This window comes from Pseudonaja textilis, chromosome Z (genome assembly GCF_049901715.1).
Source record: "Pseudonaja textilis isolate UNSWEBS1 chromosome Z, rPseTex1.2, whole genome shotgun sequence".
Classification (NCBI taxonomy): domain Eukaryota; kingdom Metazoa; phylum Chordata; class Lepidosauria; order Squamata; family Elapidae; genus Pseudonaja; species Pseudonaja textilis.
Genome location: NC_142008.1, coordinates 83,035,162 through 83,061,629, shown reverse-complemented (window position 1 = coordinate 83,061,629; position 26,468 = coordinate 83,035,162). Strand labels below are relative to the sequence as shown.

At 38.6% G+C, this 26,468-nt stretch overlaps 1 protein-coding gene across 1 annotated transcript in view; it reads left to right on the top strand.

The window, feature by feature from the left end:
• The first annotated feature begins 3,047 nt into the window (after window positions 1-3,047).
• Window positions 3,048-26,468, top strand: part of PARM1 (prostate androgen-regulated mucin-like protein 1) — a 40,405-nt gene continuing 16,984 nt past the window's right edge. The window contains exon 1 of the mRNA XM_087917855.1: window positions 3,048-3,069. The gene's annotated coding sequence lies outside the window, so the exon portion shown is untranslated. The remainder of the gene's footprint in view (window positions 3,070-26,468) is intronic.

Below are 26,468 nucleotides of genomic sequence, written 5' to 3'. Positions count from 1 at the left end.
GGTAAGACCAATGCCCATTCACCATGAGATTTTTGGTCCATCAACATAGCAGGACGTTCAGAAGTAGAGAAGGCAAGTTATAAAACGCCATTTTGTACTCTCAAAGTGTTTTCTCTGTTTTCTGATTATTATTATGATCACAAATTACAAATAAAATTATTAAAGTAATAGTAATAAAAAAAACCCAGACATAATATATTATAATTAGTGGTGGATTAATCACACTTTTGCAAAATTTCATTTTATTTCTAATTGTACTTGTGTAGACATGAATAAAACATCATAACCCATACATCATTCCCCAATCTATTGTCTTCCCCAGATTCCCCAACCAGGAATTCTAAAACCATGTTAACTGGAGAATTCTGAGAGTTATAATCCTAGCCCTTTTGGAGGGCATCAGGTTGTCGAAGACCAATCCTTGTTAATAACAAAAGTTTCTAAGTGGTAAGAGGAGATAGGCTAAAGCAGGGGTCCCCAACCACCGGTCCCTGGACTGGTACTGGTCCGTGGAACATTTTTTACTGGGCTGCAAAGCTTGGGCGCCGTGAGGGGGTGAGAGGGAGAAAAAAGCGCTACGGTATGCCCAGCGCTATTCTCCCTTTTCCTCTCTTCCTTCTCCCCCGTCAACTACGCACATGCACACGCACAGATAAAGCTGTTGCTGTTGCTGTTGCTGCTGCACCATGACCCGGAGGAACAGATTGAGCACAGGCGCTGAAGGAGCACCACAGCGTCCGTCGCCAGAGTGCAAAGAAGCAGCGGCAGCTGCGCCTCCGACTTTCCCAGGGAAGGTCATTCCCTGACCAGTCCCGCTTCCCAGCCCATGCTTGCACCCCTCGCCCCCCCCGCTGCCCACTTCCTTGCAGGCGGAGGCGGGAAGCTGCGAGGAATTCGGGCGTGCTTTCTAGCTGGCTGAGCCAAGTCTTTTTCTTTTTTTTTTGCCTGAGGTTGGAAAGAAGAAGGGCGACAGGTACTGAGGAAGGTGAGAGAGACTGAGAAGGGAGAGAGAAGCCCGGCTAAAGCAGCTCCGCGCTGCTTTAGGGACTAGTAGTAGAAGGTACCAATCCGTGGAAGAATAATCGTAAAACCGGTCCCTGGTTCAAAAAAGGTTGGGGCCACTGGGCTAAAGTAAATAAGTAAAAATGTTCAGCTGTTACTTTTGTCAGAAAACAGCATAATAAAGAATGGTGAGTAGTAAATCCTGACCAATTCAAGGTTGATTCAGCCTTCCATCCTTCCAAGGTCAATAAAAATGAGGACCCATACACTGACTTATAAACTGCTTAAATTGCACTTACATCATTATGAAGCAGCAGTATATAAGTTTAAGTACTATTGCTAAATGTATATGTATATTATATGTATATCTCTCTATATATCTATATATATCACTATATCAGATAGATAGATAGATAGATAGATAGATAGATAGATAGATAGATAGATAGATAGATAGATAGATAGATATTCTGCACAGAAAATTAGAATTAAGGGATTTTTGAGCATACTAGGTTATGAAATGGTGGTTGAAATTGCATTGATATTCAGAGGCATTGTTCAGAAGGATAAGAGACTTACTCAAAGGCATTCATCTTTCAGTTTAGGAATAACAAAGTTTCATGGCTTATTTGCTTCCATCCTCAGGAAAGGAGTAGATTATTTGTCCCTTGATTTATTAATCAATATGCTCATCAGAGTGACATCTACATTCAAACAATCAATTGCGGGATGGAGCCCATCAAATGGCTAGTATGATCTGCTGTCATCAGGGCAGGGGATGGGAGTTAGGGGTGATTTTTTTTTTCCAGATTTTGTTCTATTGTACTTTATTAATTTATTTGACACTTTTTCTTAGTTTTTATTGTTTTTTATTTTTGTTTTAAATATGGTTTTACATTGTGTAAGCCGCCTTGAGTCGCCATGAGTGAATAGGCAGCAATATTAAATAAATAGATAAACAAACAAACAAACAAACTGTTCTCCTGGGGAAAAATTAGAAGATTGAATTGCTACAGCTGTTTTGGAGGCATTTTGATTAACGTAGTTTTTATATGCACTGTGTTTAGTAGAGCTATGGAAAACCATGCCCAAATATTTAAAGGACTTAACTTGCTCAATTTTCTTACCATTTATCTTCTAGGCAAGAATTTAGGTCTTTTTGCAAAACCATGTTCTTAATTATAGCTGGTTCCACATTGTTATACCCTCAACAATGGGAAATACAACTAGTCATGGGGTTATGTTCAATATAGCTTGTTATTATTATTACTAATCTTTTTATTTGAAATGTTGCTGTTATACAGGAAAGAAGCTTCAGTACTCTCAATATTCAATTTAAAATCCACAACTGTGCTATTTTCAGTCAGAGTAGCTATAAACAAGATATTTACATTTATTTCTTACAGAGTAAAGATCTGATTTTTGTAGCCCATAGAAGTTAAGCTAGCTATGCAAATCTTGTAAAAACAATTGATATTTGGAACCATTCCTGCTGTTTTCTTATGTAGAACAACAAGCTAAACTCCTTTCTCTGACTATTAGGTGACTTGTTCAGCATTTACTTTGATTTCTGGTATTCTCTGAAATCCTAGGAAATAAAATTATTTGTTCAAAAAAGAAAAGAAAAGAAATGAATCAGTCCAGTAATCAAAGGCTCAGATCAATATTATTTTAATGTTGCTTTTATGCAGAAATGTGGAATGGAGAGACCGAGGACCATAGTGGAATTACAGAATTGTAATTAAAATACATTGTTAAGTATGTTTATGCTGAAAACAAAATTGGATTTGGAAGCACTTTTGTTATAGATGATGTTAAATGTAGATTCTTAAAGGAAGTATAGTAAAAAAACAAATCATTCATCATCACCTCCAAGGACTGCATGTTGAAATATCAGCTGACTTGTCAGAATGACTTAGTGACACAAAGCAGACTGTTCTGCTCAACAGAATAGGCCTGGCAGAGAAGCCTATTTATTAGACTGGCAATTCTTTTGGGCCTGGTGAAGGGATGTGGTCTCAAGTAGCAGCTGGCCAGAACTTGGCAGGATTTATGCAAGGAAGACAGGTATGTATGACTCCTGGTAGATGAAAACCAATTACTTTGGGAAAATACAGGCTATTTTAAATCATAAACAAATAGATTATGGAGAGTGAAGCTTAGAAATCTCTACTTTTCTCCCACATCTCTTCCAGTACCGTGAAATACATGGAAGCTTTTTAAGGCTATCCCCAAGCTGCAACTTAAATGCTCCACATGCCTTTATCTAACATTCAAGGCCATCAAGCTCTTGAGGCATTGATCAATGTCTCAGTGAAGTGATAATCTTCTGTCCCGACTATACTTTCTCAGACTTAGAAGAATTTTAAAAAATGTGCTTATAGAAAACAAATGGATCTCTATAAATGGCCCTCCATATGAAATCTCTACTCTATAAAAACTAGCTTTCTAAATATATGACTTTATGATATATGGAAAAGCAGTAGAACTACACCAAGCCTGAGATGCAAGTTTGAATTAAACCACCTTTCTCTCAAGACTTATACCCACTTTTAAAAATTATGGAGGACTCCCCAAAAGCTTTTCTTTGTAGAGGTTTTATTTATATTTGCCCTATTGAAATTAAAAGTAATGCATTATCTGCTGCTACTAGTTACCATGACTGTTTAATGGGACAGTTTAACATATTATTTTTCAGCAGAAAAATGGCAAATGGTCTTGATTATGAGGGGATTCTTGAGAGCCTTGAAGGACTCACAGGGATCCTACAACTAGATTTAAGAAACACTGATTTAAGCTATTCAAGAAGTAGGTAGTCTTTGTATTCATTTCTCTAGAAATTAATAGAAACTGATCATCCCACAATAATTCAAAGTAAGCAACAAAGATTGGGTGTTATTATATAAAGACAATGTTTCTTGACTAGCTAATGATGTGGGAAATTAATGAATAGTTGTTATTTTGGACCCAGGTATGGGGTGGCATGGTATGTAGTATTAGATCCTAAATCAAGATAGCTGTAGTTTAACATTGGATTTTGTAAAAATGGAAAATAATTTATATTTCTTTTGCTCCAAAAACAAAACAAAAGGAGAAACGTTTCCCCTTTTGTGTTTGAGCATGCAAGAAGGGACAGAAAAGGACAAAGGGAAAGAGGAAAAAAAAAAAGACAAGATGGGAAGAGAGCAAGGAAGGAAAAATAAGGAAAGGAGGACAAATAAGGAAAGGGGAAGAGGAAAGGAGAATGGGGAGGGAGGGAGGAGTATCATAATGAGAGTGAAGAGGAGGGTCTCAGGGAACTCCCGTCTTAGCACTTGGCCACCACAGGTGCCCCTGACTCAAGTCCTGTGTCATGCCAACCATGGCCACAGCCATGCCTGGTCATGCCCATGCCTGGTCCCACCCACCATGGCCACACACACACACCCATCCGTAATCTCCGAAGTAAAACACAACCCTGATGCAGCCCTCCATGAAGTCGAATTTGACACCCCTGACCTAGACAAAGAAACAGATTGTCAGCCACCAAAACAAGATCCTTTTGTCAAAAGAAAATTTGTTTCTTCATCTAACAGCTTCAGGCAATATCTTTAGTAAACACACACACATATTATTTGCTTCAGTAGTGTTAAACTGCAAGATTCTGTTGAAGAATATGATTCTCTGAACTAGATGCCTGCATTATGACAGTGATAATGTTAGTTTGGGACAGGTAGTGAGGTCATCGAATTTAAAACTCTAAGTACTGTTTATGGGAGTGATCAGCAGAGCTTAAAGATAGGTTTAAAGGAAAGACCATGTTCACCTTAAAAAAAGATATATTCTTAAAATATTCTAAGCTTGTGGGTATCAAGCCCTGAGGAAATAATATATAAAGAGATGAATGAATAAATAAATAGGAAGAAAGGGAAGAAAAATTTTGGTCTTACAAATCAATGACTTCTGTTCTTCTGGGTGGATGAATATGGGACTTGGGTTTATAATCAAAGGTTTTGTACTTGGTTTTAATGTTCTAAAACAAAACACTTGATTGCTTACTTTTTTTTAATTGAGAAAAGCTGTTTGAGGTTATTAATTTGATGAAGACATGGTCAGTGAGAAGAATGAGACATTTTCTCCCAAATGATTTTCCTAAGCTTACCTCCTTCCTACAATAAGAGGTCGACAGAAAAACTAATAAGCAGGTAGAGGAGTTAAACTCTTCACCTTCCCTTCCTGCAGAATAAGTAATAAGTTCAGGAAGATAATTTTAGTTTAAGATCCAGTGTGGGAGGAAAGGGCTAAATATTTCCATTCTGCATGTCAAATCTCTAATCAAATTTAGCCCTACATCCAGCAAACATTTTTTGAGCAAGTTGCTGGCAAAGGCTTTCATAAATACAGAGTTAAAAGACAGATAAGAGGTAGTTTTTTGTTTGATGTTTCCTCTGTAAGCTGGAAGGATAAGAATGTTTTAGTTTCTACCATGTAAACTAGATAGTGTGATATTTTGTGCTAATAGTCACATCAAGCAACAGTTGCATAATTGTTCTATTTCAGATCTACAGCTGCTATGTTTTCTTTTTTGCAACCTTGAGTTTTTCATGTGTACTGTCAACTACAGAATATTGCTACAGGTGTGTTGGCAAGCTAAACCTAGTCACATTTGAGCTTCTTTGCTTAGCTTGTTCCTGATTCTTTCAGCTTAGCATTTCATTTGTTCATTTATTTATTCTATCTGTTGATAAAATTCCCAACAAGCTCATTCAATTGGAGGCATCTATATCATCTGATGCTTTTGTAAAAATAACTAAAGCAATGTCCCAAAGAGATAACTAGACTTTCTGGTTTTTCTTTGAAGACATTTCATTTCTCACCCCAGAAGCTTTTTCAGTTCTGACTGGATGGTGGGGAATAGAAAGATTTATCTCTCCCCCTCTATTTAGAGAGATATGTTCAATGTTGGCATAGATGGCCTCAACAGAAGGATATGACACCATCTATCTTCAGTCTTCCAACACAGTTCTTTCAACAGTTCCCCACCCATTTGCACTACTCAGCTGACTACACAGATAAACCTCCAGGTGGCCTCAACAACTCTCTAAAAATGCAAATGACCAGCTGTCTGCAAGAAATATAAATCCTTCCATTCCTCACTATCTAGTGAAGCTTCTTGGATGAGAAGCAAAATGTCTTCAAAAAAAAATATGAAAAGAAACCAGAAAGTCCAGTTGCCTCTTAAAAAAAATACCTTTGGGGCAACCGTAACCTAGATGACTGAGAATCTCCATTGAGATAACTAAAGCAATGTTGCAACGTAAGTTCTGATTCTTTTATATGTGCATGCAACATCATGATGCATATGTAAAAGGGTCAGAATTTGTGTTGTGATTGTACAACAGTATTTTCATTTGATATGTGCAACCCTTTCTCACTCCATTGGATTCTCTGCATTCAGTGGAGGCAGAAATCGACTGGGACTGATGAAAGTTATATTCAGATGCATTATAGAGCATTCAGATTGGAAGTTTTCCTTCTGATTCTTGCAATATAACAGTAATTCTGATGCCTCTATTATAACTGGTGATCCATAGGCACACACACACACAAACACACACAAACAAACACACAATTTCCAATGGAAGCAGGTCACATCTTCTACAAATAATGCTATGCGCACTTCAGTGAAATATCTGTAGGCATAAGGAGCCGACTAGTGTGGTAATTCTTGACTTACAACCATTTGCTTAACAGTTCAAATGATGGCCTCCGGAAAAATCAATTACAACCTAAATATGATATTACAACTGTCACTCCACCCCTGTACTCATATGATTGCAATCGGGTGCTTGGCAAACACATCACATTTATTGGTTGCAGTGTCTCATGGTCATGTGATTGCTATTTGCTATTTTTCCCCCTGGTTACTGGCCAAAAAAAAAAAAATACTTGGTTAGTCTGGACACATACTCAAAACTGTGTGTATTGATTTATGACCTTGGTAAAAATGGTTGTAAAACTGAGTCTGGTCATGTGATGACTCAACTTACAACTGCAACTTCTTCAAATGGAAATTCCAATTCCAATTGTGGTTGTAAATCAAGGACTATCTGTACGGTAGGTAGTATACTGGACATCTCACAGAGTTGCTAATATGATTCCACATGCTGCATGGAGAAATGCTGTTAATGTATTAAAGAATCATAGGAAGCTGTGTTATGCTAAGCTGGAATACATCTTAAAAGATATCTTCTACTCTGGATGGTATCAGACAGACAGGATTTCATTCTATTATTTGATCAATAAAGCAAACTATATCCAAGATATTTACATAAGTAAACATGCTTCATGTTTCAAGATCTACATCTTTTCATCCCCGTCACAGGCTGATGGAAATATTTATTTATATGTATGTAATCATTTTGCATTTGCACAAAGTTGAGCCCAAAACATTGCTAAAGGCATTATTCTCTTTGGGACTGAAAGATACTTAGGTCTTTTAACAGAACTTTAATTTGTGTTAAAACCTCCTGAGAGCATAATAAACACACTGGCGTCAGGTCTCAAATATACCATATGATTAGCTCTACACCTGCACTGATATTTTAGGAATCAAACCTGTTCTGGGTGTAGCATCCCAATAACATTTTTTACTTATGGCAGTCCATTGTCATGAACAAGACTTAAGATTCTCAAATTCTTGTCTGCTGAGAGGAATTGATAGGGAAAGGCAAGACATCAGCACCATTAAAAATTCCTTCTACCTCAAATCAAAAGATTCATCTTTCAGTTCCCTCCTTTTTCTACCATTAATTTGAGTAATGTACTCTTTTCAGCAGTCTAAGATTACTTAACACAGTGATGACGTATTCACATATTGAGATAAGATATCTTTCTGAAATTGCTCTTCTCTAAAAGTAAGATTATTCAACAGATGAAGAACAATTTGTTTTCTGCACTGCTTCCATTACAAATCAGAATGCAGAACAATTTGGTTTGATTTAAAAGGATCAGATAATAACTGAGTTGCAAGGGATCTTGGATGTCTTTTATCAAGCCAGAATATACCCAGTTCCTGCGACTGGTTTTAGTCTCCAGCCCCAAATCATCTTTGTTACTCTTCTCTGCACTTAACATCTTCTCTGCACTCAGCGTCTTTTTTGTATGGTGACAGCCACAAGTGCATGCAATATTCCAAGTACGATCTTACCAAGGTAGTACAAAAGGGCACTAACACTTCAAGTGATCTTTTGTTGATGCACCTTAGGATTTCATTGGGTTTTTTTGGCATCTGCAACACACTGATGGCTCATATTTAAGTGGTTGTCCACTAGGACTCTTAATCCCCCTCACCTATTCTGTACCTGTACATTTGGTTTTTCTTACCTAAGACTTTATTTTCTCACTATTGAATTTATTTTGTTGGATAGAGCACAGTGTTCAAGTCTGTCATAATCTTTTTTATTTGAGCCTATCTTCTGGATTGTTGGCTATTCCTATAACTTTGTGTCATCTTCAAATTTGATGAGTTCTACATATACTGTATCCCCCTCATCTAAATCATTTTTTAAGATATCAATAAAGGAGAATATTTATAGCTCAGGGTTGAAATGAGGGGTTCTTGGTACTGAGCTTGCTTGTTTTCTTGCATTATTCTAATTATGTATTATCATCAGTGCTAATAAGCTGTTAACTGACATTTTATATTCTGATGTCTTGCCTGTCTGTGTGGGTATGGGTAGCCTTAGAATTCTTCAATTGGGCTGTTTACTGATGGCTCTTCGACAGTTCTTGTTTGGGCAATGCTTTCTTGATTGTTGGTCTGAAGTTAACTTTGGAGTTAATCTATGCCAATTTGATTTGTCAATTGCTTACAAGATAATAGGTATAAGTATACACATAGGTATGAATACATGAAATGGGTACATATAATAAAAATAAAAGAAACAATAGGACAGGGACGGTAGGCACGTTGGTGCGCTTATGCACGCCCCCAAATTTGAATGCTGATTACTAGTGGAAATGTGCTGGAGTCTTTTTCTTTTTCAGCTGGTTAATTATCTCTTTTGCATAGTCTATATATGTTGTTAATTTAGGGTTATATAACTATAGTATAATCTATAGTTAATTTATAGATGTCTCTATGGATGGCTGATTTGTGAGAGAGCTAGACTTCTGATTGCGCATGCGCCTACAATTCTGCGCATGCACGGAAGGGAAAATGGCCACGGCAGGGGAAATTGCTGTAGCTGTATTTGATTGGCACCCAAGGATCTGTTTGCAACCAGAAGCACCAATTTTCCCAAATTTTTGGTTGTCACCCGATTTGGTCGTGAACAGAAGCGTTCATGATCTGAGGTTCTACTGTAGTTCCATTGAGTGCCGTTGGTCAGCCAGTTACAAATTCATCTGATAGTGATGCTATCTATCCCATAGTTGTCTATATCAGTGGTTGCCAACCGGTAGGCTGCGACCCACTGGTAGGCCATGGAAAATTTTTGATGGGCCACAGAAGAAATGGCCCCCCAAAATAATTAATTGGCTGTGCAGTTCTCGTGCCTCCCGAGAGTCACGTGCCTCTCCTTGAGAGGCACGTGCCAACCAGCTCCCACACACTCAGGCGGTGGCAACAACAGTTCTCTTCCCCAACGCCACTGTTAACTCTCCCCATTAGTTCTCTAGTTTTGAATTGTTCCTGCCTCTCTCTCTTTACTTCCCCCTGCGCCCATGTGCTGGTAGGCAAGGAAAGGGAGATGGAGCCATGTGCAACTCTCTGCTTTTCCAGCCCTCACTGCCTCTCCCAACATTAAAGCCTTGGAGATGCAGGCAAAGCCGCTGCAGCAGTAGCGCCCTGAGTTGCTTGCTTCTCCACTGCTGCCTCCTCCTCCTCCTGCTCCTCCAGCACCTCTTTCTCTGGGTAGGGCAATTCTGAACTAACTGAGTATGCTAAGGTAACTCAGGTGCTACCACTGCGGCGGCTTTGCCCTGCTGCACATAGAAACCCAGGAGGCTGCCAGTGCTGAGCAAGCCTATGCTCACGCCGCCCACCCTGCCTGGGCTGAGGATAAAGCGGCTGCCAGCAGGTGCCCGGTGGGTAAGCAGTCCAGGGCTGTGCGAGGTTGGGAAGCCCAGGCTGGTGCCCAAGCGGGATCACAACCAAACAGCCAATCACAGAGGCCATCTGCGATTAGGAATTCCAAAAAGGGGGGTGTGAGAGAGAAAAGGTGAAAAGAGAGGAGGCAGGAGAGGCTGGTTGGCCTGGGGCAGAAGCGCATGGAGGCACCAAGCCACAGCCTGGCTCCGTGAGAGGAGCAAAGGCCCCAAAGAGCGTCTACCACCAAGACCAGAAAGAAGCTCTGCATGCCTCCCGATTGGTGATAGGTGTGGGGGCGCTTAGGCCAGGTTACTCTAGGGGAGAGTAAAGTGAAGGAAATGGAGCCTCCTCTGAAGGATCGCTGGGCCTGGCACCATTCCAGCCCGGGCCCTCGGGTGCCTCATGGTTGGGAGAAAACCTGTCTCCACCGAGCAACAGCAATTACCAGCGAGGGGCATTGCCAAGGGGACGTCATGTAATGTGGATGGTTGGAAAGAGGCCCAGAAGCAGCAGGAAGAGAAGCGAGGGGGGGCCTCCCCTGACTAAGCAAGTGGGGGAGAGAAGTGAGGAAGGGGCAAAACGAGGGGCTCCTCTCCCCCTTCCTTCAGAGGGAAGTCAAACGCTGGCTGATCAGAAGGGCACCCAGCCACCAAGGTGATTTCTTTTCAGTTCACCATTAAAATGGCCTCCTGGCGCTTCGAGGCTTATTCAAATGCCAATCCTGACTTCTAACTATTAAAAACAGACCGGCGGAGTCCCCTGCTAATACGAGAGATGCTGTCTCTCTCTCCCCACACCCCAAATAATCACTGGCTGTGGCTGGGTTTGGCAGCGATATGTCTCCAGGTGAGGCTGGGGGAGCCCCCCCTCAGCTTTTCCTCGGCTGCAGATCTGAGCTCTCTCAATTCTCCACCTGGGATCTGAAAGGAGCTCCCACTTTCTCCCCCTTCTCTCCCAATTAATCACCGAGGCCGGCAATCCTTCTGTAGGCAGATGCTTGCTGGGAAGCCCCTGGAGTGGTGGCCGAGGGGCACTGCCCCCAAGGAGAGCAAAGCCGCCTTTCTGCCTCTGCTTCTCTCAGCAGCAGTTGCCCTGAGGCCACTCAGCTCCACTCTTCTGTTTCTTTGGAAGGTGCAGGTGTGGGGAGGCTTCCAGCCCAGAACGTTTTATTTTGTTATCATTAAGCATTTACGTTTTTGTTATAATTAAATAAGTGTGTGTACACACACACACACGCACACACACATATGCAGGTCTTGGCGTGTTTGGTTTTTTTCCTGTGTAAGATTGAGAGTATCTTGGTGATGTTTCAACAAGGTCCCACTCACCATCTTCAGGCTGGTGCTTTCGGCTTCGTGCTTGCGTAAGCAAAGCATGATCGGAGCTGCCGTCTCTCTAAATACTGTTGGGAGGAGTGGTGTGCTGGCTCTGTTGTAAGCGGGCTGGTTGGCTGTGTTGTTATTTCTTGATTGGTTGATGGAGTTGATGTTTGCAGATTGGTTGGCTTTTTCGTAAGAACATGTGTGGCTGAGGTATTGGCTGTGTATCTATCAGCCTCCTGTGTTGTAATGACCTGGGTAATGGGCTGTGTGATGACCTTCTGAGTTCTATTGTTGTGACACCCTGGGGCTTGTGCTGTAATTTTCTGGGTCGTTTGCTGTGTTGCAACATCCTGAGATTTTGTGGTGTAACCTCCTGAGTTCTGTGATGTGATATCCTGAGCGGGTGGCTGTGATGCAACATTCCGAGCTTTGGTTTGGCTCTGAGTTTGAGGTCTGGCTATGTGTTCATGGCGTGTGTCAGTTTGCTTGGTTTGCGGGTCGGGGGTGTTACGAATTGATAGTCACCTAACAGTTGGGTTGGAAATATATAAACCAGGATAGACATTTAATACTGTATCTTTAAGGGAATGCTAAAATTGTAATTGGGTGTGGTTCCTCAAATGGCCATAAGATGGTGCCAGAAACCTGGGTTGTTAGTTCTGTTGTTGGTAGTTGCTAGATGTTCTGATGGTCAATGTTCTTGGTTCTTGCATTTTTCCCTATTGACTGTTGCTGATTGTCATTCTTCTTGGATTGCTGTAAGTCTGTTACTGAACTGTGTATGATACTGGACTTTGTTATTTGGATTACCCCCGTACTAAAAACTGACTGCTTTAACCGTGTATGACTTGGACTGTTTGTTGGGCTTTGCTTAACAGTTTACTGGAAGTAAAACCTACATTTTACTATTCAGTATATCTGTGTGCTGGTCGTGTGTTATTCAACATCACTCTCACTACGTTTCCCTGTGTGCACCTATTCTCCTAACAGGGAATTACCTCAACAGAGGTGTGTGGCAGCTGGTGATGCAGCCGTGGTCTGGTTTCTGGACAGTGGTTACCTTTCGTCTATGGGATGGGTTTGGGTTTGAATCTGGTGAGGGAGATTGGTGGTGCCGTCATGTGTTGTTTTGGGTCCGGTGTTGGTTTTCATGGCTTGGACTCATTTGTTGATAAGGGCTAGTTTCCAGATGTCTGGTAGGCCGGAGGTATCATCCCATTTATTCATGTTATGGAGATGTTTCTTTATTTCGATGGTTTCCCTGATTATTCTCTTGTTGAAGTGTTCAGTATTGGAGATTAATTTGGTTCTTTCAAAATTAATTTCATGTTCTGTGGCTTTAAGGTGCTGGACAAGGGAGGAAGTATTTTGTTCTTTTTTGACTGCATTCTTGTGTTCTGCAATGCGTGCATTTATCCTCCTGTTGGTTTGTCCAATGTATGTGGCTGGGCAATTGTTGCATGGTATTTCATAAACTCCTTGGGTTTCTAGCTGGATCGTGTCCTTGAGGTTTCTTGGGATGTTGACTATTTTTTGGTCAGTGCCGAAGGCTGTCCTGATATTGTGTTTGTGGAGAATTTTGCTGATTTTATCTGTGGTGCCTTTGATGTAGGGGAGGAGGGCGATACCATTGTCCTGTTCTGTGTCTTGGTTTTGGGGGGGTGTCTCCCTTAGGATTAGGTTGGTAATTGTGTTTCTTTGGAATCTGTTGGAAATTAATACATTAGTGAGGTGTGCAATTCTGTTCTCAGGTGGTCTATTGGCTAGGTGTTTGGTTCTGGAGATGAGGGTCTTGGCTACAGAGTTGATCTGTGCATGGTGGTGATGGGATTGTGCGTTTAAGTAGCGGTTGGTGTGTATTTTCTTCCGGTGGACGGTGTATCCTAGGGAGCCATTGGTTTTTTTGTAAATTAGGACATCCAGGAAGGGAAGTTGGTTGTTGGCTTCTGTTTCCATGGTGAATTGTATTTTGGGGTGTAGGCTGTTGAGGAAGTTGTCCAGTTTTTCTTTCCCGTGTGGTCAAATTACGAAGGTACCATCTACGTATCTAAGTCAGAGTTTGTGTTTGTGTTTAGATTTATCTAGAGCGTTAGTTTCAAAGTGTTCCATGTATAGGTTAGCGATGACGATGAGTATTTATAGAGAGACAGCAGCTCCGATCACGCTTTGCTTGCACAAGCACGAAGTCGAAAGCATCAGTCTGAAGATGGCGAATGGGACCTTGTTGAAATGTCACCAAGATACTCTCAATCTTACACGGGAAAAGACCTGAACACGCCCAAACCTGCATACCTGTACCTGTGAAAATCTACGAAAACAAATGTTTAACGTAATTTTTATATTAAATATATTAGCTTTAAAAAAAATCATATTAGTGGTCCTTGGGATTTAAATGTATGAGTTTGGTGATCCCTGAGGTCCAAAAGGTTGGCGACCCCTGCTCTATATTACCAAAACGTAGGCTGTGTTCTACTTTGTCTAATGCCTTACTGAAGTCCATGTATACTATGCCCACAGTATTTCGCTGCTCCACTAATTTAATCATGTCAGAAAATACAGTAATGTTTCTCTGGCATGGTCTGTTTTTGAGAACTTCATGTTAAATTCTAATAATAGCCTTGCTAGTTTGTAATTGTCCACACTTCTATTGCTTAATTATCTTTTCCTGGATCTTCGCAGGTATTGATGTCAGGCTGATTAGTCTATAGTTACCTGGATCCTTTTTTTTCCCCGTTTTGAAGATGGTAACCACATCATCTCTTTTCCAGTGCACTAGTAGTACCATCATGTCTAATCATGTCTGGATTACTTTTATGGTTTCTGGAATATTTTGGAATGATTTGAGTTTTATTTTGAAAATGGGGCATCCAAAGAAAGTGTCACACAACAATAACATCCCTGAAAGAGAGAGCTTTGTAATGCAAACCCTGTCTTTTTTAGTCATTCATGCAGTGGTATACATACAAAAAGAACGCAGGGTTTGAATAACAATATTTTGTTGCCATTGTTCCAACTTTGATTCACATGCCACTTCCCAGAAGCAAATACGTTGCTGAATGTCAATTGAAATTTTATATTGAACCCTGCAAAGTGAGATCAAACCAAAAAAAAAAGCAAATCTAATTGGAAAAGCCTCAAGGAATGATTTTTTCTCTATATATTTTCTATATTTTCCTCTGTTCACTGTATAATTTCCTGTTTCTACCCTGCAAACTATCTGAGAGAACCCAGGTTTTGCAGCAAACAAAATTGGTTTCATAGGGAAAGGAGTTATAAATTTCAAGAGTGCTCTTATCAGTGTCAATTTTCCGAAAGTTCAGATAGGAGATTCAGATATAAATGGAATACCTATGCAACTATCTCCAAACGACAGACACACATGTTCCCTGACATGCAGGCTGGAGAAATCTGTTTCACCCTTGAGTTTAATGTTGAAATAAATATTAGAAAGTTTAACCTTCATGGGAAAATTACCAGTGCACGTCAGAGTAATTCTTACTCAGTGTTCCATGTCATTTCACGTGGCAGCAAAAATCCTTTCGTCAGCTTTTCCCCATAATTAAAAAATAGGATTGCAAAATTTCTGCACAATCTCTCTTAATCTATTCGCATTATATTAATGACCTACATGTCATGCTATTTTTTATGCTTTTACATTTGTATGATTGATTCTTCAGTTTGCATTGAAACACATATGAATTCTCTTCCCTTTATTAAATAACAAATGTTTTAAGAAAATATTTAAAGAAAAAAAAAATCTCACAATGGAAAGTTAGGGGTTCAGGAATGCAGACACAAACAATGGAGAGATAGCAGGCAAGTCAGTTGCCTCATAAACAACAAATTATCATAGCCAGATGGAAGAAGAATCTGGAAAGAAACATTTCAAGTATTCAAAGAGATTAAATCTTAATTCATTGTAAATGAATTAATACTCGTTACAGTTTCAAGATTGTCCCTTTATTATTGCAGTGTGCTTCCTGCACACCTTAGCTAACTGATTAGCAGGAAGTTCATCTATTTTCTCTGTAAATGGGGGCAGATACGACATTGGTGTCATTAATGGAACTTAGTGTGATGAAACCCATGAATAGAATGTGCAGCTAGAAGGATTTAAATTATTTAAAAGAAACGGACCTAATAAAAGGGGAGATATGTATAAGAAAGAAATACAGCAGAACAATGATGAAAATAGTCTTGAATGCATTTGGGTCAGTATAAAAGGAAAAAAGAATGACATTGCCATAAGTATGCCTATCTATCAAAATTGGCCCTGTGTAACAAAATAAAATTCATTGATGAGAAAAGTAACATTTTACACTTAAATAAGAAAAACCAATTGCATTGGTATAAAATAAATGGTACCAGGCTCAATAGCAGTAACTAAGAGAGGGATCTTGGAGTCTTAGTAAGACAGTCACTTAAATTTATGAGCCTTCAGTATGCTGCACTGCCAAAAAAGCCAAAGTAGTCCTTGGTTGATTAACAGAGAGACAGAATCTAGATCACATGAAGTGTTAGTACCACTTTATAATGTCTCTATAAAACTCACTTGGAATGTTTCATCCAGTTGTGGGCGCCACCATATAAAGAAAAAATGTTGAGATTCTAGAAAGAGTACGAAGAAGACCAGCAAAGAGGATTAGAGGCTAAAACATATGAAGAACAGTTGCAGGAATTGGGTACATCTAGTCTAATGAAAAGAAGAACTAGGGGTAGCATAATAGCAGTATCCCAATACTTGAGAAGCCGCCACAAGAAGTGGGAGGGGGCAACCTATTCTCCAAAGCACCAGAATGTAAGACAAGAAGTAATAGAGGGAAACTTAAAAGATCTAACTTGGAATTAAGAAGAAATTTCCTGATAGTTAGAATAGTTAATCAGCAGAATGGGTTGATTCCAGAAGTTATGGGTGCTCCATCAGTAAAGGTTTTTAAGAAGAGATTGGATAGTTATTTGTCTGAAATATAGGGCAGGGATGTCAAACTCAGTTTCTTTTTTTTTTTAAATAAAGTTTTATTGAGTTTTAACAAAACAAATAAAACATCTTATTGGAGTACAGCATGGTTTCGGGTTATCACATTTCCATACAGACACAATTTCATATGCATATTCACCTTATGTATTCAACTTCATATCTTATTACTCTTTTTCCAACTTCTCACTATTTCTCCCTTCTCTTAATTTTCTTTTACAGTTATCTCATTTTCTTCTTATTCAATTGTATTTCTTTTACCTAAATTTCTATATCTTTTTATTCATTGTACTTATACTTTCGTCTGTCTTGTTTACGATTTCATATGTTCTCTTCGAACATTCTTAAGAAGCAAAATTCCCCCTATGATTGCCAATCGAAGTGCAACACCTTTAAATCTTATTGTTATTATCATATGAAATCTCATTAAACATTGAATTTGTGCATTCTAAAATTATAACATTCAAATTTCTAATATCTATTTTATATCATGTAGATCTCATCATTCAGACTCTTCTTGGTACTTTCCCTTGAAAATGTAAAAAGAAAAATTCTAAAAACATAGCAAAAACAATATATATATAAAAACATTAGTAAACAAAATAGTTATTCAAAATCATTCTAGTACTCGTATGAACCTTGTAAATCTTTCACATTTCTTTTCAATATCTATCAATCTTTGAGAACAATTGAAATGTTTCCCTCCCTTCTTCATTATTACTTAACTGTTAATAAGCATACCATTGGATTGTCATACAGTTTTATCTTATAAATTATTTACTGTTAATAAGCAAAATAATTATTCAAATTCATTCTAATAACTGGTATAAATTTCCATATAAATCTTTCACATTTCTTTTCAATATTTTATCAATCTTTAGAAACAATTGCAATGTTTCCCTCTCTTCTTTATTATTGCATTAATTATAAATAAACATGCCACTACATAACAATACAGTTTTATCTCATAGATTATTTACTTACTTCATTTCTAGCTCATTATAGTATTCTACTGTCACAACACTATCTTTTGTACCTTTGCAGAATCCTCACTTTTAACTTAATTTAACCATTGTCTCTGTGTTTTCTAGCTGAGCAAATACCTTTAATCCTAGTACATTTTCCCTTTTTCTTTATTTCCTGTTTTTGTCTCTCATAAGTTCTTTCCCTTTCTATCTTTCCCCCCTTTTTCTCACCCCTTTTTTATACCCTTCTCTCTCTAATTTTCCCTTCTGTAGTTTTCTTTTCTGCTTCTCCTTGCTGTTATACTTCTTTTTCAGACTATTTTTCTTTTTGGCTGTTCCCTTTGATTTCAAACTTTTAACTCCTTTCCCCCTTTTCCCCCTTATTACCACACTTTGCATTATTTGATCATTGAAAATGGCTTCTTCTTTGTCACACCCTTCTTCTTGCTCTTGAAGCTTTTCCCTTTCCTTTTCATAGTTCAGGATCTCCATTTCAGAAAATTCAAATACGAAGCCAAAGGATCTTCCTCCCCTTTCTGCATCTTCTTTCTGTTTTTTAAGACTCATCTTCAGTTCCTCCAGAAGTGATGGCATTTTAAACACTTTTGAACAACCACCCGATTGACTTTAAGTAAAAACAGAAAAAGAAAGAAAAACCAATGCCAAAAACGTTTTTTTTTTTAAATCACCAAATGATCCCCGACTGTTCCTTCTTGTTTCTTTCCTTTCCTTTTTCTTTCCTTGGGTTACTGTATCTTTTAATAAGATTTCAGTTACAATGTATCCTCAGGAGTCTTTTCAAAGTTTCACTGTTAATCCTCTTTATTTTTCCAGGTGGCACTCCATTTTTCCATTATTGCAAGTCCCACCCTTTTGCCTCCACTCTTCTCCTTTTTTAGGGCTTTAAAATGACCAAGAAAAAAATCTTTATTCTCCTTTTGACACTTAGATTTCAGCTTAAGGTTGCCTATTAGTGTCAGAATAGATTAATATAAATTTCTTTCCATACCATTTGTAATTGTCAATATAAAGGTAAAAAGGGGTTTTTTTAACCTCCTTTTCTCTCTCCTTCGCCGCTTAAAGGTCTTCTTTCAGAAATATCCCTCTAGGTACTTTTAGATTCAGGGTACCTTGCTTAGATGTTCTTTGTTGTTTAGCCCGGTCTGTCCTGCTTTCCTCTTTGTCTTCCTCCTGCACAATCTTATCCAGTCGGGTTCTTCTTTGAGGTGGCCATTTCTGACCACAGCTGCAACCACCTTTGGGGAAGGGAGTTTAGACAAGCCAAGGAGGAGAGATGTGGCTCCCCTCCACTTGGCTAGCAGTCTCCCCCCTCTTCACCACCTCTACGAGGTGGCTTCAGCCCCGAATCCAAAGGATTGGTGCGCTAAAGCGGTAAGCACAGATCAAAACCACGCATGGTCGCAGATTTTGGTCTGTCACTGAAGAGACCCAAACCGGAAGTCCATCAAACTCAATTTGGTGGTCCAGGGTGGAAATGGCCATGGTGGCGTGGCCAGTTTGACATCATATCACTTGTTGGTGTGTGGGTGCCTGTGGTGGCCTAAGTGCTCTGCCAGCGAAGACAGGCTCTCAAGCTCCATTTTTGGCTGCGATGGCTTCCTGCAACCCTCTGCCAGTGAAAATGGAGCTCGAGAGGGCCCTCCTGAGTGCTGTTTTCGCTGGCAGAGGCACCAAAGGCTGGCCCTTTGTTGTTTCCAGGGTGGCCCTGCAGACCAGATCTAAGCACCCAAGGGGCCGCATCCTGCTCCGGCCTTGAGTTTGACATCCCTGGTATACAATCTTATTGAGCAGAGGGTTGGACTAGAACTCTAAAGTCTCTTCCAATTCTATTATTCTGTTTCTCAGGATGAAAATAGAAACCATAAATAGATTGTACTAAATGAGAAGCAATTAAAGTTGAATTCAGCTATTTTTCTCTGATAACAGTCTCCCTTGTTAAACATGACCTAAAAGTAATCTGAGCTGGAGGTTATATTTGATTATAAAACCCCAGAGCAAAACATTACACTTTCTTGCAATTAAGACAGAAATGTTAAAAATGAATTTTTGCCAACTTAAAAGGTATCTAGAAAGCAGGTTAGAAAGACAAGAATGTTTATAAGCACCATTCACGTTTTTTTTTAAAAAAAACCCACAAGCAAGGCTGATTGATTGTAGGCACTGCTTATTTTCTTCTTATAGATGTCAGTTTCAGAATAACTCTAGTCAGAGGCATTCTTAATTATTGTTTTGGCATTTAAAAGCAGCTGAATCATGGCAAAGACATTAAAGCTTAAGAACAAAGAAACCAAAGTATATTAAGTCTTGTTCACATTGACTATCAGCAGCTCCTTTGAGCTTAGAGAAATGTGGAAATGGAACATTTTACATTGAAAACATGCACAAATAAAGTGGGAATTAGATGTTTAACAATGAGGATTTATGGTAAACCTGCTTAAAGTCACAAGAAAAGGTACCATCCAAATAATATATATGATTTATTGGAAAGGGTCCTGAAAGCTTAAGCCTTTTAATAACATTTGTTATTCTGAAAGGGTGTTATTAGGTTGGGTTGTTTGTTTTTTGCTGTCATAGATTAATATGGCTTTCATCTTACAAGATCTTTATTTATTAGTGAAACTTATATGCAATTCCATTCCCAGAGCCTGAGCAGCTGAGGGCCACTCATAATATTTCTGAAGGTCTTGGGAACTACAAAGTAGGAAAGGGCCACTCAGTGCCTGTAGAGACAATTCATTCTAGGGGCAGAACGCAGATTTTTATTTTTTCACTGTGATAAGGAAGTTTTAGAACTTAAAATTTTACAATTTAAAACAGTATAAATAACAATAACATAACATAAAACAGTAAAAAAAACTATAACATAGTTTTTATCTTAATTACTGGGAAACAAGTTTATCCTTTCTTGTTTGATAGGTGTCTAAGATCTGCGAAAAGAAGCTGAGGGCTGCTTTTTGGTAGTACAGGTTGTCCACACAGGTTTTTGAGCCATGTGGTTCTCTAGTTAGCTTGTTGCTCACCTAATAACTTGAGAACAAATTTTGACATATACCTCTAATTTCTTAAGAGGGAATTAAGTCATGCTGATTTCCTCAGCCACCTCTTCTGGCAGCTGAAACCAAAATGTTCAGGATAAGACAATATTTTTAAGTAATATCCAAACATAACCGCTATATAAAGAATCATAGAATTGGAAAAGGCCGTGAAGTCTAAATTCCTGATTTAGCCAGCTCCTATTTCACCAGTGAAACCAGCGGAGAGGAGTCAACCACTACATATGTATGTATGCATGTATGTATATTATTCTATTATCAAAATGTTTCTAGTGTTGCAAATTTGTTGCACTGACAATTCATACATTACTTAAAATAGCTGCCTTAGGGGGTTTCTTTTGTGTGATATAAACGGTGATTCTCTGTTCCAGTGATGCAGAAATAATTTCCTTTGTCGACTCCTATTATAGGAGTTTGTGCTTCATTTGTTGGCCTTATACATACTTTCATTAACACATTTTTGTGACACTCCATAGCATAATTCATATTTTTTTCAAGCAGCTTCAGTGCCAATTTTTCTTGCAGCCAAGGAATGTGAGGATGGCAGAACTCCCATCATTATGTGCCACCAATGTTTGTGATAGCATTTTTGGGTGTATTCCAGGGGATCACAATCCACAGTTGAACCACCTCTTATACAATAATCTTCCTCCTTTTTTGTCAGATAAAGTGTAGCAGCTTTTTTAGTATGATACTTTTTCTTCAAGTGTACTTTCCAATGTATTTGTGATAAAGACATGCCAATTTCTTTTTTTAGGCTGGAAAACAACTTCCTCCAAGAATTGTCACAACTGCTGGTTCATGTCCAAAGTATCACTATCTGTCCAGTACTGTTATCCACTTGGAAAGAAAACTTGTTAGGAACTCATGGGCAATCAGCCACTGTTACAATGTCTTTCTTTCAATTAGTAATTATTCAGGGGATGAGATTTCACTTCATAAAGTTGAACACAGCATTCCTAAGACTATAGATTTTTTTTTCTAGTCGGTCATCTCTCTTGCTTCTTCTTCCTGCTTGAACTTCAGTTGAGGGCCACCAAACCTGTTTGCTCCTTTTCATTTGCTTAGAAAGGGTTAAATATAGCTTCGTCAGACTTAATGCTGAATTCTTTTCAAAGATAAGATTCCTGCCAGAAGACCAACCATGCTAAACTAATTCAAAGGACTTCTAATCCAGAATTTTGTTCCTATAGAGACCTACGGGAATCTAGGTAGGAGATGAGTTCAATGGAAGTCTTGGGCTTGAGTTCCCCATACCTGATCTAAGGAAGCTTACACTGCTGAACTTGAGGGTAATCACTTATGGCTAGTAGCTATTGACTTTCAAACTTTATATATACTAAGGAGAAGCATTTGACTTAATTGATTAGTATTATCTTGATTTATAATTCACTTTCAACTGTATAGCTGAATTTATTTGTGTTAATATAAACGGAAAAAGAAATGACATTGTAATAGGTGCATCCTTCATACCACCCAAACAAACAGAGGAAATAGATAATTTTTTTGCCAATCAGTTAGATTAGGTGTGTAGCAAGTACACTGCAAAGCTATTAGTAGAAGCTAACACAGGTTTGTCAAAAACAGATCATGCCAAAGAAATCTTATTTCATCCTTGACAAAGCGACTAAATTAATGGACCAGCGAAATGTGAACATAGCAAAACTGGATTTCAAAAATGTATTTGACAAAGTGGACCACAACCAAAAACTGCTTCTTGGTAAGATAGAAAAATGGGGGGAGAAAGGGAACTCATCAGATTTACACATGACACTAAATTAGGAGAAATAGCATTTTAGAAGACAGGTTCAAGATTCAGAAAGATCTTCACAGACTTGAAGACAGACTGGGTCCTATCCAACAAGATGCAGTTCATTGGCCAGAACAGTAAGGTTTTACATGAAAAACCAAATGCACAGATAGAAAAGAGATGATACCTGGCTTGACAGCAGTAACTGTTAGAGGAATCTAGGCATTCTAGTGGACAACCACTAAAGTACAGGTCATCCTTGACTTACGTCCACAATGGATCCCAAATTTTCTGTTGCTAAGCAAGATATTTGCTAAATGAATTTTACCCCATTTTACAACCATTCTTGCCACAGTAGTTAAGTGAATTGCTGCAGTTGCTAGGCTAGTAACATGGTTATTAAGTGAATCTGGCTTCCCCATTAACTTTACTTGTCAGAAGTTCACAAAAGCTGATTGCATGATCCCAGGACACTGCAACCATCATAAATAAGAGTCAGTTGCCAAGTATCTGAATTTTGATCACATGATTATGGAGATGCTGCAGTGTTTGTAAGTGTGAAAAACAATTTTAAGTCCTTTTTTTTCCAGTGCTGCTGTAACCTTCAACAGGCACTAAATGAACTGTTATAAGTCAAGGACTACCTGTATGAGCCAGCAGTGTGTTGCAGCTGTCAAAAAACCCAATGCAGTCCTAGGCTGCATTAACAGAGGAAAACTATGCTGCTAGGTACTGTTTTATCAAGACTGTACTTGGAATACTGCAGCCAACTTTTGTCACCATGATAGAAAAAAGATCAAGTACAGAGCAACAAAAGTGATTAGAGGGCCAGAAGTTAAAATATATGGTGAACAATTGCAGGTAATCTTCCAATATTTGAGGTCCCCCACAAAGAAGAAGGGGACATCCTATTCTCCAAAGCACCTGAGGCAGGGGTGGGATGCTACCGGTTCTGCTAGGCTCTATAGAACCAGTAGCTCTGAAGAGCAGCAGACACCAAACCAGTTCTGTGTCTGCTGCTGTTTGGCCCATCCACCTGCCCGGGTTCTTACCTGACTTTTATTTCCTGCTTTTCAACCAGAGCTACTTCGTGCGGCATAGCTGAGGTTGAAAAAGCAGTAAAAAAAGTGCTTTTTGAAACGCTGCACACCCGCGCGCAACGCTTATCAGCTGTCCCAGTGGCTCAGCTAATGGTATAGTAGACGCACGCGCAAAATGCAAAAACCAAACTAGTAGTAATGCCGGTTGAATCCCACCCCTGACCTGAGGGCAAGAGAAGTAATAACAGATGGAAACCTACCCAAGATAGATCCAACCTAAAAACTAAGAAGAAATTTCCAGAGAATGAAACAACTAATCAGTGGGACATATTGTCTCCAGTTATTCACTGGAGGTTTTTAAGAAGAGATTGGACAGACATTTGTCTGAAATGGTATAAGGTCTTCTACTTGAGCAGGAAGCTGGACTAGAGGACCTCCAAGGTCCCTTCCAACTCTGTTCTTTTCTGATTCATAATCTGAAGTACTCAAAGACTGTACATTTATTGGATGCACAATTTGAATATAGTAACAGAGACACAACAATAGGAATTTCAAGGAAAGATGTTGACATATTACTGTAGTTTTGATTGTTAAAATGAACAATGCCTTTCCTAAAAAGTTTTGAAATGTAATGAGTGGATTGAATTGTTTTTGTGTCTTTTTTCATATGTAGTCCCAATGCTGTAAAACCAAACAATTCTGGAAAATTACCCATCGAACAGAATTTGAGTGTTGTAATTGAATTAAATATTCTACAATAGATATTTTTATAGAATTTCATGAAATAATGTATTGTTTTAAAACTTGATTCAGATATTCATTAATGGCTGCAAGGATTTTGCATTCTTATATTAGAAATAATTGTTGATTCCTTCCTTGAAAATGACTAACTTAATTGTGAGAATATATTTCAATGTCCAGAATAATTTTGTATTAAAAAGCAAATTTGATATAGATATTAATTGTAATTTTAAACTATTATTTGACTATAACTTGTAACTGTATTTGTACTGCATCCACAATTGCAGGGGCAAATGGGATGCATATAGAGTTTATATTTTTAATTTAATCCTTGAGTATTGTATTGATGTATTGTAGTTCATAGTTTTAAATGATGTGTGTGTAGCAGATTAGCAAGCTTACTTTTTATGTATTGTTTGGTTTTAATCAAGTGGCTGAAGGTGAGCTTATGACATGCACGCTTTTTAAATTTATTTTTAAAAACAGTTGGCCTAAAGCAGAAATGTAAGGGGGCAAGATCAAAAGAGGAATAAACTACAATTAGATCAAATGTAGGAGTGCAATTAAATTGCAAAGTCAGACTGAAGTTCACTTCACTCTCCAGATAGAAATGCTGCAGCTGTCAGGGTTGCAAGGTGATATCTCCCTGTATTCTTTGGAAACAGCAACTCATAGGGCTATGGGGTACACAAGGCAGCCTGAAAATGAGAAAGCATAAGAAGTTCATAAGAAATATGGCAAGTGTGTCAAACTCAATTTCATTGAGGGCTGCATCAGGATTATGTTTGACCTTGGAGGCCAGGTCAACGTGTTGGGGGGGGGGCAACCCTCCCAGGCTCCATTTTGCAATGGCCTCCTGCAGTACTGTACCAGTGAAAATGGAGCTCGTTTTCGCTGGCAGAGCACTGCAGGAGGCCAATGCAGCCAAGAACTATGCTCGGGAGCTCCATTTTCACTGCAGAGGCACCATGGGCCAGTCCTTCACTGTTTCCAGGGCGGCCCTGCACGGCCCCCAGATAATAAACACCCCACTTGCTGGATTCAGCCCACGGGCCTTGTGTTTGAACTCCTGAAATAGGGATTTGTCTCAAATGTAAAACAAATCACCACATTCCAAACCAACCCCGAAGATTTGTGATATTTCAGATGTGGATGGAAACCAAATCCAAAGGGCATGCTTTGAGCATTTTGCTTTTATATCAGTTTCTGAGCAATTTCTCCAACTTCTTCTCCCGACAAATACCCATCCCCAGTATTGAAACCATTCTGGGTTTTATACTAAAAAAAGAGATGTAACTTTTTCACTGAGAAAAATTCAATGCTAAAGTCTGCCTGAATGATGCAAACTTGTGGTGCTATTTATTTTTTTACCATGGATTCTAAGTCTTCTAATAACCATCTGGTAGAAAATATCTGATTCATTTACTCCTTAAATTTTATAGTCCTTTCTCACTGCTCACGTTCTCTTGGTTTTGTATCTACATAAATGAAAACCTACCAGAATGTCCTAGAAAGTGAATTCTATTTTTAATTGTTGGGAGAAAATGCTAAATACACTGCTTAATTCTTTGATGATAATCGCCAGTATTTCTTCTTTGAGTTTACAGGGATGTTTTATATATAGGTAGTTCTCGGCTTACAACAATTCATTTAGTAACCATTTAAAGTTACTACGGCACAGAAAAGTGATTTATGACATTTACAGTACCCCCATGATCATGTGATCAGAGTTCATACTTATGACTTGTTGTGTGCCAGGGTCATGTGATTACTTTTTGCAACCTTCTGGCAAGCAAAGGAGATGGGGAAGCCAGATTCACTTAACAACCAGGTTACTAACTTACCAACTTCAGTGATTCACTTAGCAACTATGGCAAGAAATGTCATAAAATGGGGCAAAACTCATTTAACAAATTCTCACTTAGCGTAAATTTTCGGCTCAATTGTGGTTGTAAATTGAGGACTACCTGTACGGAGAAGATGACTCTTAGGCTCAATAGGGCAGGAGAGATCTTATAGCAGGGATCTTATAGCAGATAGAGGCACCTGGAAGCATTGCTGCCAGCAACAGACAAGTCATGTTAGAGTCAAAAAAATCTATCACTAAAGAAGCTTAAGAGGAACAGAAATTGAATTATTGCTACTCGCCTTCAATCTTATTTCCCAGTTGGCTAGGCTTTAAGAAGAAATTGGAGAAATTCTAATTGTCTTCTAATGCCAATTAGAGAACTATTCATTTTACACAGTTCATAAATTTTCAGCTCTGCTTTGCATTTGAAGGCACCTATTTCACTGAGTAATATAGATAAGAATATCAGTATTTTTGAACCCCTATTTTGATGAATATAAATACTAACATGAAAAGATACTTCTCATCTGAATAATTTATCCAAATACTTCCTTTCATTTCTCCAGAGGACTAAATATGGTAGCAACTTTTATTTTGTTTTATTTTAAAAAAAATATGTCCTAAGTTTACCTTTAGGGTTGGAAAATGATAATTAACTTACTGAAAATAAATCAAGG